Source organism: Saccopteryx bilineata, chromosome 3 (genome assembly GCF_036850765.1).
Source record: "Saccopteryx bilineata isolate mSacBil1 chromosome 3, mSacBil1_pri_phased_curated, whole genome shotgun sequence".
Lineage (NCBI taxonomy): Eukaryota > Metazoa > Chordata > Mammalia > Chiroptera > Emballonuridae > Saccopteryx > Saccopteryx bilineata.
Window position 1 is genome coordinate 76,291,854 of NC_089492.1, and position 15,409 is coordinate 76,307,262.

Here is a 15,409-nt window from a genome sequence, read left to right on the forward strand (position 1 = left end):
CCATCCTAAATCTATGGTCTATTTGCATAATGGCACTGTGATTTCCACCTTCCTTTAAAAAAAGCTCTAGAATCAAAATGTCTATTTTGACTCTGCATGGTCACTAGAATATGGCTTGCAAAAAGGGAACAGTTGTTAGTCCTGGCTGAGAGCCAGACACTTGGTGTAGAATTATCAGTTGCTTATTCTACCAGAAGTTTCAGGGGAAGCTGGTAAAGCAGTTTTTCCTTATTGCTTTAGATCCAGTAGCCAGGAGACCATTTACTACTTGTTTTCACTGCGTGGCAGAGAGCCCCAAGCATCCACACTGCACAAGGCAAGGGCAAGGCTTGACAGGCTGTGTGGCAGGGGGACAATGACCAGCCTGTGACCCCACCAGGGAGCTCTGGGTCACAGCGGAGAGAAGCTGTGAGCCAAGATTGGATGGAGGTATCTGCCGGGCACCACCAGCAAGAAAAGGAAAACCGGAAGTTTTACTAAACTGGTTTTTTTATGGGTGTTTTATTTCTTCATTATTCACCCTTTCTTGAGCAGCCCTATAAATCATCTCGTGCCTGAAATGTAAAATTCCAGAGAGCTGGTAGGTGAGCAGCTGCGGGAGGCCGAGGCCTCTTGCCAACACAAAACCCCAAGGACATTCCGGGGCTTCAGCCAGCTCCCAAAAGCCCTCTTTCCTTTCTTCTCTGAGCCCCGGGGATTGGCCAGCCTGTGTCCATCCCACTGTCACCACCTGTTATTTCCAACTGAGCCTCTCTCCTCCCTTGGTGTAGCGAGGGATGGAAGACAGCTTCCCAGCGGCCTACCTTGCCCAGGCCAGCTGGCGTGCCTGACCGCTCGCCGGGTGTGCGGCTCTCCTCCGCACCCTTTATGGCATAATGTTGTTTAACTCTTACCACAGTCTGGAGACGGTAGGAGCGGAAGTTCCTAGAGCTCACGGTACCTACCAAGGTTGTAAGTTGTGACAATGTGTTTCGAATACATCCAGTTTGCCCAGCTGACACAAGCAGCACCCCTTGCCTTGGTGACACAGCCAGTAAAACCATAGACACGGGCTTTTCCTGGGGCTGCACCGAGTCTCCATACAGGAGACAACAGAGACCACATAGTGGTGAGAATCGTGGATCTTTGAGGCTGCATGAGACTTTCTGAGGTGAGATGAGGAGAAAGATAAGAACTCTGGTGAACAAGTGGTTTCCACATGTTTTGATGTGTACAGGAATCACCTAGGGGCCTTGCTAAAACACAAAGGCAAAGATTTGGGTGAGAAAGAGAGAACTATAAAACTACGGGACATGGGTGAGTTTCTACTCCTACAAGGCCTTTCATTGACTTAGCCACACTAGGCACATTTAAAACAGTTGACGGGATGGTAGTAATTTTACCCCGTTGAATTCTTTCTAGCCGAAGTTATACAACTCAACACTTTTTAGATAATGCAATTGGTGAACGTGCCTAGGAGAATGTCTGACATTTTTCTAAATATAACTTGAACTCCAGAAGGCATCAGGAAAACGATGGATCATTTTGACTTTCTAAAAGCATTCCTAAAGTCTGCACAGCACAAAAACAACATAACCAAAAAGGTAAAGGATAAATTTTGATACAATACAGTAGAAATCAGATATGTATTATGGTATATCCATTCAGAGAAAAATATATGAAATTGTAAAAATGAATGTATAAACTCCCTTGTACTAACATGAAAAGATTTCCAAGAGATGTTAATAATGAAATAAATGAATAAAGCATAGCAGAGGGCTGTGTGCATAGCATGCTTCTATGCTTTCTTTGTGGAAAATAAGTGGGAAGGATAAGGATGGATGGGTGGGTGGTGGGTGGATGGATGGATGGATGAATAGATAGATGATGAGAGAGAGAGACTCCGAAAAGATAAATAAGAAAGTAGTAGCTATACACCTCAATAAATTCAATTAAAAAAGAAAGTAGTGGCTATAATTGTAATGAAGAATTAGGGAACTGGGAAAAGTGGAGACGGGTAGAAAGAAGAATTTTCATCACATATCTTTGTATATTATTTGAATTTGAAACCACACAACTATATTATTTAGTCAAAAAAATAAAATCACAACCATATCGTACAAGCAACCTGCCACATTTAAAAGCTCTCCCAGACGCCGAGGCCCCAGCGTTGGAGAACTGCATTTTCTATGAACTTCCTCGGTGATCCCTCTGAGGAGGACCGCCCTTGGAGAAGCACAGGTACAAAGGCTGGAGACCTATCAGGGGTTCAGAGAGGTAGCAGAGGGGAAGGAGATAGTCCCCAGAAGTTATTCTTCCGACTTCTTTTCTCTTCAGCTCTCCGTGTGGCACTCTATCCTGCCATCAGGGACTGCTCTGCCTGTCTAGGCTTCGGGACACAGGGAATGATTTTGACTAGTTGCAGGAAGTCCCAGGTAACAGGAAGGGGAGAAAGAAGAAATTCCAGGCTATGTGAAAATGGAGAAAAGCATTTCTACGGCCACCAAGCTGTATAGACACTATTTAAGTGACTACATCTGCGGAAATTGAGGCTTATTAGAAATTTGATCCTTTTAATACAATGTTTAACAAGATGCATAATCATCTTTCTTTTTCTATGGTTCCTGTTCATTCCTCCTCCTATTCTTGATCATTCTTGCTTTGTTTATAAAACCAGAGGAGAACACATTGTGAAGACACATACATATATAGACCAGTGCCTACTCTCACTCTACAACTCATCAATCATTCCTTGTCAACTGCCGTAATTAAACTTTGGTCTTTCCTCTCTTGAGTGTTGGGTGGCAGCGGTAGTGGTGGGAAATGCTATGGAAGTCAGAGGGCCCGCCCACCCTTGTGGGAGGCTCTGTATAGCAGTCTTACCGTCTTTCATCCCACCCATTTGGTCCTCCATGTCTCTCCTCCATGAGCAGTCATGGGGCCTGTGCTAGTGACTGGGAACACAGAGATACTTAGCAGTGAGACCTGGCTCCGCTCATGAAAGAGGTCGGTGGTGGGGTCACAGTTCTAGCCCAGCTCTGGCTTTCTATGGTATGGGAGGCAGAAAGGTAAAAAAAAAAAATGCAAAGGGGGGTAGTTCAGGTTTGGAAAGTGGTTTGCCCCAGCCACACAGTGACAGTGGGAGAGGCACAAAAGCCAAAGTTGGTAGTGTCTGGGTGGGGTGACATTGGGGAAGGCTTCAGAAGAGGAGTACCACTTGACCTAACTTAACCTTAGTACTTCACCTAGAACTCAGTCTGGTCTCCTTTCTTGAGGATGTTCAATTTTAAAAAAACATTTCTTTTTGGCCTGACCTGTGGTGGCACAGTGGATAAAGCGTCGACCTGGAAATGCTGAGGTCGCTGGTTCGAAACCCTGGGCTTGCCTGGTCAAGGCACATATGGGAGTTGATGCTTCCAGCTCCTCCCCCCTTCTCTCTCTCTCTGTCTCTCTCTCCTGTCTCTCTCTCTCCCTCTCTCTGTCTTCTCTAAAAATGAATAAATAAAATTTAAAAAATAAATAAAATAAAATAAATTAAAAAACATTTCTTTTTGGCCAAGAAGATCCTGCTTCCTCCCACGGATTCTGTGAGGTCCCTTCTGCTCTCCGTGGCATAGCAGTAACCTCGCGTCTCCTAATTTCCTGTTCTTCATTGTGCAGTGTGCCCAGTGTAAGAGTTGCTGGCAGTCAAGCTTCTTCCAACCCAACAAAAGCTTTAAAAATGGTTCTTCACACACCTCGATAAGGAGCCTTTATTTTACAATCTTCCACTAGCCTGTGATAAAACTGGTTTATCACATTAAAAAAGTTCTTAAGAAAATGTTTTCTTTCTAAATATTTTTAAAGCTTTCCAATAAAATTAAATAATTTTAAAGGTTAGACACTACTCACAAGAATAGAGGTGGGGTCACTGGTGACTCTAGTAGATGATAAGAATTATAAAGTTGAGAAGAAAACATGTTGAGCTCTGACTGGGTAGCTCAGTTGGTTAGAACACCACCCAATATGCCAAGATTGTGGGTTTGATCCCTGGTCAGGGCATATACAAGAATCAACCAATGACTGCATAAATAAGTGGAACAGAAAAATCAATGTTTTCTCTCTCTCTCTCTCCCTTCCTCTCTCTAAAATCAATCAATAAAACTTTTTTTAAATGTGTGTTAATTTAGTGTGCAGCCGCTCAATTTTGTGTGGGGTGCACATATATCCTTTTGCCAGTATGCTCTTAAAATTAAACATCTTCAGAGGAGGAAAGAGAGAAGACATTCAGTTTATTACCAACCTTTTCTGTGCTTAGAATGTTTACTCTCTTATTTAATCCTCATCACAATCTTTTGGTGTAAATTATATTTTTCTGCACTTTCCTTCGATGCTGCAAGCCACATACTCCCACTCAGGACAATTTCTAGTGAACTACTTAGAAAAAAAAAAAAAAGGAAACAACAGGTTGTTTTAATATGGTTTAGAGAGGTGATAAGAGTCTCTTTCATGTGTTCTTTCTAGACTTAGCGATGCAATAGCAAAGTCACCCAGAAAGTATAGCTGTTGAGCTGTATAAAAAATCCAGTACGTGACAATGCATCAGTATCTCAAAGAATGACATCAGGAAGATGCATGGAAAGGGCATCCCAGCAAGGGGGCTCAGTGTACGTAGAGATCTGAAGGCATGAGAGATGGGGAGAAGGGAGAAGAAGAGGAGAAATGACTCCAGAACAGACCTTTTGTGCATTGGGATCCACACACCAAATATGGCCAGTCACCCAGCTTCATGTAGCCTGTGAACTAAAAATGGTTTTCATAATACTTTTAAGCACTTAAAAAATGCTCAGAAGAAGCATCATTTGTGACACATGAGAATTACATAAAATTCAAATTTTAGTGTCCACCAATAAAGTCCGATTGGAACACGAACACAGTCATTTGTTGACAGGTTACCCCTGGTTGCTTCCCTGCCACACCTGCAGAGGTGAGCCCTTGAACCTCAGACCGTGTGGGGCACCCTCGCTGCCTTTCAGCACACCAGAATCACAGTCACAGCTCTCCAGATTGCCATGCCTATCAGGATACCAAAGCATTTATGTTTGCTGCCTGTGCATACCTATCATGGCAAAACAAGAGGAGAAAAGTACACTACCAATGTCATGTTTAAAGGCAAAGTGGAGGGTGGGTTATTTTGGTATTATATGACAAAGCTTTGTGTTTACTATGCCATATGACATGTTAGCTGTGCCCAAAATATACATCGGCAAGACCAGACCAAACCCTCATCACAACATTCCAACTCACAGGGAAGTGCCAGTAATTTGTTTTCACCTAAAACAGAATATCTTATCACAGCAAAATTTCTGGGCAAGAAATAAAAAATGAGCATGAAGTTGTAATCACAGTAGGTTTCCAAGTGATTTGTTATTCAATCAGAAAGCCATTTACCAATACGAGTTAATTAAATTGTGCTTGAGTCCAGCAGCCAAAGACACGTGTACATAAAAATAAACATGTTAAGACTATTGGCCTATTGGTAAGAAGTTGCTTGCAGAGTTGAGGGCATGGAAGGCCATGTCAATAGTCTATTTACAAACAAAGCAAATAATTTTGAATGGTTTTCCTTGGCTTTGATGAATTGGCAGATGTTATACAGTGTGTCCGTAAAGTCATGGTGCACTTTTGACCGGTCACAGGAAAGCAACAAAAGATGATAGAAATGTCAAATCTGCACCAAATAAAAGGAAAACTCTCCCAGTTTCATACCTATTCAGTGCAGTTCGATGTGGGCTCACGCACAGATTTTTTAGGGCTCCTTAGGTAGCTATCCCATATAGCTTCTACAGACTCGTCACTGACTGATGGCCTACCAGAACAGAGTTTCTCCACCAAACTGCTGTTTTCCTTCAACTGCTTATCCCACCGAGTAATGTTATTCCTATGTGGTAGTGCTTCATTATAAACGCATCGATATTCACGTTGCACTTTGGTCACGGATTCGAATTTATCAAGCCACAGAACACACTGAACTTTCCTCTGTACTGTCCACATCTTGACTGGCGTGGCCGTGGGCTGCTCCACTGTATACACGGTGTTACGTCGTCATCTGTGCATGCACATTTGCTGCCACATCATCCTACAGAAACTGGGAGGGTTTTTCTTTTATTTGGTGCAGATTTCACATTTCTATCATCTTTTGTTGCTTTCCTGTGACTGGTCAAAAGTGCATCATGACTTTACGGACACACTGTAGATGCTCAAAGGCTGGTTATTTGAGGAGTCCAGGCAAAGTTGGAAGTGACTGAAGAATTAGCCTCCATGAAAAGTATGTATAGAAAAAGTATAGGTGTGATAAAAGTTCAGAAAATACTAGGCACAGCAAGAGATTTTTAAAAATATATAAAACAGAACCTCAAAAAAAGAAAAGTTCAGAAAACACTAATTAATTATAACCTGAAGTGGAATCTGCTAAGATGTGTTACAACTGATGGCAGTAAAGATGTGTGCCACAGAAAAAGGCTTAATTGGACAAATATTCAAGGCTTGTAAAAATATAAGGTTGTTCAGCAGCTATTTGCAGAGAAAATGTGAATCTATTATGTGATATTGAACCAATTGTGTGTGTTACTGTTGAGTCAATGGTGAACTTCATGTCCTCTCAAAGACTTAACCATTCTATGTGGGGTTTTTTTGTCAGAAATAGAGGCTGAATGTTTTGGCTTTCCCAACCATACAGCAGCTCAATGACTTAGTGGTAGTAAAGTTTTGTCGTGATTTTTAAAGTTTAGGGTGGAGGCTGATTTATTTTTATTTTTATTTTATTTATTTATTTATTTATTTTTTTTCTGAATGAGAAGGGCCACTCTCAGCTCCACTACGGAACATCGAATGGTTTTGGAATAGCTTTTGCTTCAGAGCTGGTCGTGTTTCTTAATGAATTCAACCTAAAATTACTAGTTAATGAATTCAACCTAAAATTACTAGTTAAAATTGCTTTTATATATGAAACGTATATTGTGGCAGTCATTCTGAAGACAATGTTGTTTAAGTCACAAATAACATCAAGTTGCTTTATATACTTCCCAAGTTGTAAAAAGTGAAAACAAGGAGAGAGCTGTCTATCACCACAAAAATTTTTACAGGATATATTTTCCAAACTCTATCTATAGCCCCAGCAGAATTTATTTGCATCTCAATGCAAGAGCCAAAGGAGATTTCCATGTTTCAAAATCAGGTTAACTATGCAATTAATCTGCATTGTAATGACATCCTGAAAGGCAAATATTTAGAGAAGACTCTAACAAAATTCTGAGGGCCTTCTAAGTAGTGAATGTATTCAATTAAAATCATATAGCCCTGATGTCTGACCTGTGGTAGCGCAGTGGATAAAGCATTGACTTGGAATGCTGAGGTCGCCGGTTCAAAACCCTGGGCTTGCTCAGTCAAGGCACATACAACAAGCAATCAAAATCATATAGCCCTGGCCAGTTGGCTCAGTGGTAGAGCGTCAGCCCAGCATGTGGAAGTCCCAGGTTCGATTCCCTGTCAGGGCACACAGGAGAAATGCCCATCTCCTTCTTCACTCTTCCCCCCCTCCTTTCTCTATCTTTCTCTTCCCCTCCTGCAGCCAAGGCTCCATTGGAGCAAAGTTGGCCCAGATGCCTCCACCTCAGGTGCTAGAATGGCTCCAGCCGCAAAGGAGCAACACCCCAGATAGGCAGAGCATTACCCCCTGGTAGGCATGCTGGGTGGATCCTGGTCGGGCACATGAGGGAGTCTGTCTTACTGCCTCCCTGCTTCTAACTTCAGAAAAATACAATTTTTTTAAAAAAAACCATGTACTAATGGGTCAATAACAATACTTGACAGTACCCATTTCTGTAAACAGACAAATGACAAAATCCATAAAATCTCATTATTGATTAACATCAATAGATAAACAAATGCAATCAATATCAATACTACAGAATAGTAACTTAATAACTATGATAATATTATATAACATTCCTATACTTATTTATTCATATATGTATGTAATATAATATAATAACTAATACTATAAATAATATTAACAACTAATAGGAGAATATTTTTGCAAACTTGAGTAGGTAGATTTCTGAAAAAGTACAAACAATCACAAAACGTAAAATTAATCATATCAAAAATTTTAATTTGGAAATTTTGCCCATCAGAATAAGTGAAAAGGCAACCATCTAAAGACTAACAAAAGTCTTATATACAGAATATATTAAGAAGTACAAAATCAATAAAGAGACAACCCAATAAATAAATGAGCATTGCCAAAGACCAGTGCAGCTAGTAATTCTGGCTGAGGGAGAACAGTGCAGAATTAAGAAAATAGACTCACAGAGAAAAGAGGATGGGATCGGGAGGCCTCTTCAATGCTGATGGCAATATCAGAGAGAGCAAGCCCCTGGTCTTTGCTTTATTATATTAAACTGATAAGAACAGATACTACACTTGATCTTAGCCAAAAGGCTGAGAAGCGATGTTTGCTTTATTATATAGCAGGGGTCCCCAAACTTTTTACACAGGGGGCCAGTTTACTGTCTTTCAGACCATTGGAGGGCCGGACTATAAAAAAACTATGAACAAATTCCTATGCACACTGCACATATCTTATTTTAAAGTAAAAAAACAAAATGGGAACAAATACAATATTTAAAATAAAGAACAAGTAAATTTAAATCAACAAACTGACCAGTATTTCAATGGGAACTATGGGCCTGCTTTTGGCTAATGAGATGGTCAATGTCCGGTTCCATATTTGTCACTGCTAGCCGTAACAAGTGATATGACGTGTGCGGCCGCGTCACCGGAAGTAGTACTGTATGTGAGTGACGCCACACTTTGCGTCACTGACCACCAATGAAAGAGGTGCCCCTTCCAGAAGTGCGGCGGGGGCCAGATAAATGGCCTCAGGGGGCCGCATGCGGCCCACAGGCCGTAGTTTGGGGACCCCTGTTATATAGCATAGACAATTAAAGCCTTTAATCCAATACAAATAGGGAAGTCTCTGATACAAAGCCACTCATCTGAGGCATAGATTGGATTCTTCATAGTAGTGCACCACCCCACATCATGAAACAGTCAAAGGTGTGGAGTAAAGCTAAGTGTTGAAAAGATCTTAGTATTAAAAGATCTTAGTATTAAAAGAGTGAGAAAGGCTCAGTCCCAAACCAAGCCTTAGGCTAGGACGACCCCACCAGCCTGCAGCCCATCTCCCACAGAGCATGACTTGAACAGGTGCTTCATGAAAGATTACAAATGGTCCACAAGCACATGAAGAGGCATTCATCGTTAGTCACCAGAGAAACGCAAAATAAAACCACAATGAGATACCATTGCCCATTAATCATGTAACTACTGATTTAAACACTGACACCACCACGTGCTGACAAACATGTGTTCTAAACTGGAAAGCTAATACACTTCTGACAGGCATGTCAAGTGGTACAAACACTTTGAAAAATGATTTGGCAATTCCTTACCAAAAGAAACCAGAAATTCCACTCCTAGGTCTTTGTTCATCCAAGGGAAATATAGACAAACAAATGCTCACTAAAAGACTTGCCTACGGATGTTCCCGGTAGCTTTATCCATAGAGTCAACACGTAGAAGCAACTCAAATGTTCCTGAAAAGAAGACTAGATGGACCAATTGTGATATATTTATACCATGTGGTACTCCTCGGCAATGATAAAAAATGAACTGAGACACAGGAGAATGTGGGCGCCGGGCCGAAAGGAGTCCACCCTGTGTGGTTCCACTGTCAGAGTTGCAGGATCAGGCGACACCTATGGAAATGGAAAGTACAGCCAGTGGGTGGACATCAGGGAAACTTGTGGGGTGATGGAATGTTCTAGATCTTGACAGGGAGGCTGGTTACACAGGTATATACATTTCTCAGAACTCACACTTACCTTTCATGCATTTTGTCACATATAATTATTAGCTCTATAAGATAAGTGCAAAAAAATAAGAATAGCAAAGATAAATAGGAAGAAGACAGGGCCGCTGGCAATATCAGAGAGATTGCACAGTGGATAGAGCGTTGGACTGGGATGCTGAGGACTGGGATGCAGAGGACCCAGGTTCGAAACCCCGAGGTCACTGGCTTGAGTGCAGGACTTAAGTAGGACAGTGCCATGGGGTCTATGTTTTAGGAAGGCGACTGAGGTGCCGTGTGTGAAGAAAGTCCTGTCTCTCTCCTCACTGTCACTTTCACGTCTGCATCATGAGCAGAAATGTGAGAGCCCGAGGGCTGCGCAGCTCAGCACAGCGCCCTGGAGAGGGCTGTGCTTCCTCCCACCACCGCGTCCCAAGTCCCCACACATGTATGGTCATTTTGCTTTCTAGAACATTAAAAATAACCATCCATATGTCAGAATTATTTTTCATAAATGAATTCATTCCATAAATTGATAGGGGAAATCTGGCAAGAGACCTGTAATTTGCTGTTTGCAGAACAAAGTCAACTCTAGACCTGGGAGCGCCAAGGCTCTGGCTTCAGAGAACAGCTTTCATTTTCCGTCGAGGACTCTTGGGGTAAAAAGTAAGTCAGCATTGCCCATGTGGAGCTTCCCCAGGAAGGCTCAGGTTCTGGGGCGTTCTGGCCTGTCCAATCCATCCTGGGCAGCTCAGGGGACCCTGCCCCACTGCAGCACCAGCCCCCTCGGTTCTCTTTGGCACTGAGTTTGGGCCGTGGGTGAGGTTCTGGGCAGTCTTCACAGGGTCTCTGAGTGCTGCCTTATTTTTGTCGGTGTCAGCACTGTCGTTCAGAGTGGCAGAGTATCTACTTTAGAATTAAAGATAGGAGGGAGGCCATGGGCCCCTTATGGCTCACAGGGCACATTTCAGTCAGGCCAGCTTTGTTTTAAAAATACAAACTCAGACTCTGTTTCTGGACTCACTGGTGGGCTTCTTCCAGAATGTTCTGGAAACACCCATCACCTACCCATCAGCTCCTCTGATTGTTCTGCAGAAGCCAAGGACAGCGGGTCACTGGTCCTCACTGAAACAGCTGCTTCCAGGAGGTGAAGCCTCATTTCCAGTGAAAATGAAAATTCTCCCCGGCTGCACACTCCGCTGCCTCACTTCAAAGGGGAAACATATGAAACCCAGCTTCCTGTCATCTCCCACCATGAAAGGATGGCAGGCAGCAGTCTCTTGCGTTTTGACTAGAAGCAGAACTGCAGACAAAGAACGAAGAATGTAGCGGATCAAGATGCCTAACAAGCTGACGTCACCTCTTCATCAGCAGAAGTCACCTGTTCACAACAGTGAAGCGGCCCACACTGGCAGCCTCCCCATCTGAAGATGGTCAGGAAAAGAAGGAACAGAAGAGAAACTTCTGTGAGTAACCAAATCATAACCTAATCGTGCATCTAAACTGCGGAGATCTGCACCTAGCTTCCATCTATTTACAAAGTATATAAAAATATATATATACTAAAATAACAGGACTGTACTCACTGCCCATGGAGGTGTTTCCTTGTCTAAGGATAGATTCATTCTCTTGTTCCCTGACAGAGGCCTTGACCATGAGAGGCCTGGGTGGGAATTTCCTCTGGCTCACTCATTCATTCATTTGCCATGTTAATTCATCCATTCAATGTCTACTCTCTATCCACAAATATTGTTAGAGGAACCCATAAAAACATTAATGTGCTATTATGGTTGTTGCTTTTTGATGAGACCAGCATTTAAGTAATCTCCTTTATAGAGCAACAGTGTATGAATTCTTTCTCAACTTTCCAATTCTGCTTCTCCTTTTAAGGCAAGGGTAGCAGTGTGTCCTAAGAAGGCAACCATGTTTGAGCCCTGTTTTGTTTTGTTTTTAGAAGCAGAGGAATGACAAGGATATCTGTGGAAATACTTTGATGACAATTACATTAATTAGATCATCAAAGGTCATGGACAAGTCACACCTTCTGGCCTCAATGTCCTTACCTGTAGAAGGAAGAGTTTGGAATAATTTAGGGTTTTGCAATGTGTTATCTTTGGGCTCAGAATTATTCAGGGTAATTCTTTTTAAAATGTGCATGTCTAGCCTGACCAGGCGATGGCACAGTGGATAGAGCATTGGACTGGGATGCAGAGGACCCAGGTTTGAAACTCCGAGGTCACTGGCTTGAGTGCAGGCTCATCTGGTTGAGTGCAGGCTCACCAGCTTGAGCGCAGGGTCACTGGCTTGAGTGTGGGATCATAGACATGACCTCATGATTGCTGGCTTGAGCCCAAGGTTGCTGGCTTGAAGCCAAAGGTCACTGGCTTGAGCCCAAGGTTGCTGGCTTGAGCAAGGAGTCACTTGCTCTGCTGTAGCCCCCATTCCCCACCCCAGGTCAAGGCACATATGAGAAAGCAATCAATGAACAGCTAAGGAGCCACAACGAAGAACTGATGCTTCTCGCCTGACCCGTGGTAGTGCAGTGGATCAAGCATCGACCTGTAATGCTGAGGTCACTGGTTCAAAACCCTAGGCTTGCCTCGTCAAGGCACATATAGGAGTTGATGCTTCCTGCTCCTCCTCCCTTCTCTCTGTCTCTGTCTCCTCTAAACTGAATGAATAAATAAATTTAAAAAATAAAACAAAACAAAGAACTGATGCTTCTCATCTCTCTCCCTTCCTGTCTGTCTGTCCCTATTGTCCCTCTCTCTGTCTCTGTTTTACACACACACACACACACACACACACACACACACAATGTGCATTTTTAGGCCCTGATCTAGAGCTACTGAATCAGAACCTTTTGGGGGACTGCAACACCCAAATCTGCTTTAAGGACTCAAGGAGAGTCTCATGGGGTTGTAAAGGTGACAGCCATTAAGATGACGATGTCCACAGTGCTGCCAATTCTCAATGTCACGGCCAGTGGTCTGTGTGGAGCAGAGAAAACGTCACAGTGAGCAGATGGCATTTTTGACTGAGATGGGGGGATGTTGATGTAAAGAGATCATTTTGGAAAATAAAGAATTTTAGAAGTCACGCAACTGAGTGTACAGAGAAAATATTATATAGACACAGGTGTGATATTTAGCTCTGGAAAGAATGAAAACAAAATTTCTTGGAGATTAATACTTCTAGAAGGTTTTATAAGGAAAAGTCTTACTGAGAATGGCCATCTGAAAAATGGGAAGTTGATAAATGAAGCTATAATTGGAAGGTGAATCAGAGAATAAATTCCAGATGCCTCTATATCACACAGTGGCACGGGACAGTTCGTTCAGCAAGGGCTATTCAAGTCAAGTCAGAGATGACAAGTGTTTGCCACAGGATGGAGCAAACATTTTTGGTATGGTGCCTTTAACCATCTTTCTGGTGGTGCATTATACTTCACTGGTGATAGAAAGAAAACAAACAGGAGAATCCCAGCATAACTAAGGAAACATAACATTTTGATTTACAGTTAGTGGTGATTATTTGGAAGCCCTCATTGAGGCAGCTGTTTGGAGAGAGCTACTAAAATAGAAAGCATATTTCTGGGTCAGAAAAATCATAAAAAGGATAACATTTGAAAATCCAATACATGGTCTCACTCAATGAAGCAACCTCTCTCAGCTGGAGAGAGCCACACACATGCATTGTGACTTGCTGTCTCCTCCAGGAAAACAGTTACTTACCGAAGGGGTCACGAAATGGATTCGCTGTTGTCCTCCAAAGAGACACAGAGAAATCTGGCCGTATCAACACTACAGGCCACGCCCTCGGTTTCTCCCTCTGATCTGGAAATTAATTGCCCTGGCAAGTTTCTGTGTGGTGTCTCCCTGGAGGGGGTCTAACCTTATTAAATTTGCAAACGTGTGAGTCTTCTAGAGCTCGAAGTGCTTTTTAACAAATGCCGAGTTTATATAATCATCACCTACTGAGCTCAGTGAGCACTGCAACATCTCGGTGGTGCAACGACCATTAACTTAGGGAGCGTGCTGCATTCTGTAAAGAATGCTACATGGTTGCAACCCATGTTACTGTCCAGGAGAACCATGTACAGCACAGACTTCAGTGACTTTATCCCATTCTCTGCTAAGAATATTGTCTACTAGTAGCACCATTGTTAAAAAAAAAATGTAGGTCTCATTCCAATCTTTTTAAAGATGTCTTTGGACAACTCCCTGTCCATGTCCCCTCTTGTGTGGACCCTGGCACACGTCGGCACTCTCAGCCCCAGACCTCTTTGGTCAGCATCATCCTCAACCATTCCGTGGGGGAAGAAACCAGAAGACTGTTTTCAAAAATGTTCTACCTACTTTTCTTCTTCAGCCTACAGACTAACATCAGCCCGCTGTCCTCCCCTTTGCTCCTCTCACTATTTAAGAGCACTAGAAATAATGTCTTTAAATTTTTACACAATAATATAACACACTCAATGTAGCAGAAAGAGAAAATCAGACATTATATGTACTCAATAAAGGACTTTCATCTTCTCACTCGACTCTGACTCTCCAACTTCTTACTGATCACTCACAGTTGTTGACTCCCAAATTCACACCTTCAGCCCAGACTTCTCTTCCAGGCCCTAGGCCAACATGGCCTTCTGGTGCAGACAGTCTGCACGTAGATGTCCACAGAACGTCCATTCCCCGTATTTTTATTGGCAGTGTCTCTCTCCTCTCCAACATCTGTTCTTCCTTCCATAGCTATGACTCCACTGGGATCATGATCAGAGATGTCCCTGAACCCCTGTCATGTCAATTATCTGGATCTGCCAATTTTACATAAATAATCTCTATCTCCTATTCGCCATCCCTGTGTCCCACCTGGACAATGGCACCGAAATCCCAGTCGGTCTTCTGGCATCCAGTCTGGCCCACCCTACAGTCCATCTTCCGCATCACTCTCCCAGACACAAAATTCTGTTCGCATCCACCTCGGTCCTTAAAGGTCACCTCTGGGTCCCATTCATGGCATCGTGTCCAAAGTTCCCATTGATCTGCCCCCCACCTGTCTGTTTCTGTCACTGTGAGCACCATCCATCCCCTCATTCATACCATGACTGAGCTTCAGTTCCAGGACGGTCTCGTTCTCACCTTTGGGCAACACACACATTTCTTTCATGTCAGACACACCCCTGCCATTGCCCTGCAGGTGATCACACACTCACCCTTCAGTTCTAATTTCCTCCCTCCTGGGCATCCTTCCCTGTCTCCAGGGGCTCAGGTAAGTGCATCTTCTCCTGAGCTCCCATAATTCCTTTGTCCACCCCCTTCAAATGCCCGGTCCCACCACATCTGACTTGTGTCAGTTCCTCAGACGTGCCACACTCTATGGTGCCCGGCCTTCGCACATACTCTTTCCTCTCCCTAGAATGTTCCCTCCCCACCCCTCTGTCCTTCAGTGCCAGATGAAATATCACTTCCTTTGGGAGACCTTCTTGGTCCTACACAAGATCAATGCCCTTTCTTTAAGATCACTCGTAGAGTACCATTC

General features: G+C 43.0%; 1 pseudogene; it reads right to left on the minus strand.

The window, feature by feature from the left end:
• Positions 1 to 8,341: 8,341 nt before the first annotated feature.
• On the minus strand, positions 8,342 to 8,472 carry LOC136332512 (U2 spliceosomal RNA; annotated as a pseudogene).
• Positions 8,473 to 15,409: the final 6,937 nt, after the last annotated feature.